This window comes from Nyctereutes procyonoides, unplaced genomic scaffold, assembly GCF_905146905.1.
Source record: "Nyctereutes procyonoides isolate TBG_1078 unplaced genomic scaffold, NYPRO_anot_genome, whole genome shotgun sequence".
NCBI lineage: Eukaryota > Metazoa > Chordata > Mammalia > Carnivora > Canidae > Nyctereutes > Nyctereutes procyonoides.
Window position 1 is genome coordinate 13,995,414 of NW_026575047.1, and position 1,831 is coordinate 13,997,244.

Sequence of the window (1,831 nt, forward strand, 5' to 3'; positions counted from 1 at the left end):
GCCGAGTCCTGAGATGTGGTTGACTGAGTGAATTGCCTCTGTACTTCAGTCTTCTCTGTGGTCTGCCCTTTTCCGCACACGTGAGCAGAGCCTGTTCACTGTGAGCACTGCTTACCTTGCTATTTGAATCTAAGTCCAGAAGTGGTACTTGTTACGTTAGTTTTATAGGGCTGTCATAACAAGTTGCCACAAACTTGGTGGTTTAGCGCAACAGAAATATATTCTCTCTGGTTCTGTACAGCAGAAGTCCAAAACCAGGGTTATCATCAGGTTAACTGCTTTCAAAGCCTCCAGGGGAAAAAAAAAAACAAAACAAAACAAACAAACAAAAAAAAACAAAGCCTCCAGGGAAGAACGCTTCCTTCCCTCTTCCAAGGGGTAATGGCTTCAAGCATTTCAGTCTCTGCCTTTATCTTCAGATGGTTCCTCCCTCTGCATCTGTGTCTGCCCCTCTTCTCTCTAAGTACTCCTGTCTCTGGATTTAGGGCCCCCCAGCCACAGTTATCCAGGATAATCTCATCTTGAGTTCCTTCAACAGTTAGATCTGCAAGACCTTTTTACTGAATAAACCTACTCTCACAGGTTCTGAAATGTGGACGTCTGTTTTTAGCAACCACTAGTCAACCTACTACATCTGCTTTGGCTAATGACAGGCTTAGCAGATGTGATGTGAACTAGCGCTTTGATGGGGCTTTCTCTTTCTCTCTTTCTAGTAGTATGGAACACTTCAAGAATTTGCATGTCATCCTTGCACAGGAGCCACACTAATCTTCTCCGTATTGTTCCAATTTTAGCATATGTGTTACTGAAGTGAGCACGCAGGCTCCCTCTCATGCACTTCCTCTTGTACACATCTCCATGAAAAGTATGTACTTGAGCTAGGTACCTGGTCACAGGAGCAGGGAAACATGTCGATGTTCGAAGATGGGGCATCCCAGCCAAATCCAGACTATCACTGAACCCTAAGCTTCTTTGTAGATGCTAGATAGAGTCCAACTAAACTAAACACAGCAACCCAAACAGGCCCTATCAAGATCATCTAAACTCCACAAGCTTATGCAAGAAATAAATATTTACCATTGTATGCCACTGTAGTCCTGTGGTTGCTCCTTAGGCAACAACTAATTAACTATGTGTGAATATGTATTTTTAATCCCTTTAATTCTTCAGGACACATTCTATGGTATATATTCCTACCATCTTCCCTTACTTCAGAAATAAAAGTTTCCACTTCTGACTCATGTATTTTCTCTGAGCAAAACCTGCTCCCAGAAAAGCATCTGCAGCAATTAATGCATGCTAATATGAAAATTTAAGTCATTTAAACTTGTCTCAGGGTTATTTAATTTGCCATTAATAAGGTAAAGGCTATGAGATGGGTACTATTGCCAGCCAGTCTCAACCCACAAGAACGCTGAGACACAGATGCTTGAGTTAAGTGGCCCAGAGTCACACAGTTAATAAGCAGTGCAGCTTTGTACAATCCAAACTAAGTTCCAGAGATGCTGTACTTACCCTAAAATCTCATATCCATGAAGACAGAATAAGACAGCACTCCTCTACTCAAGAGTATCAAACATTAATGGACAGAAGGCAGATGGAGGAAGGCCATTTTAAGAAGGGTTCCTGAAGTATAGATTTTGAAAATACTTTTCTCAGACTTTGGGGAAATCTAGGGGGCCTATATTTCTGCTATGGTACTTATCTCTATCCAGCCCAACCCTACTAGTACTAATGCAAGAATGTACCTTTTATTATTAGCCACATGCCCCATGAGAGCCCACTGAATATTTGTGGAATTCAAAACCCTTTTTAAAAATTCATAATCTAT

The 1,831-nt window shown here is 41.4% G+C and overlaps 1 non-coding gene across 1 annotated transcript; it reads right to left on the minus strand.

Annotated features, from left to right (window-relative positions):
* Positions 1-711: 711 nt before the first annotated feature.
* On the minus strand, positions 712-818 carry LOC129510672 (U6 spliceosomal RNA). The gene has a single exon (XR_008664644.1). It is a non-coding gene; the product is annotated as a U6 spliceosomal RNA (small nuclear RNA).
* Positions 819-1,831: the final 1,013 nt, after the last annotated feature.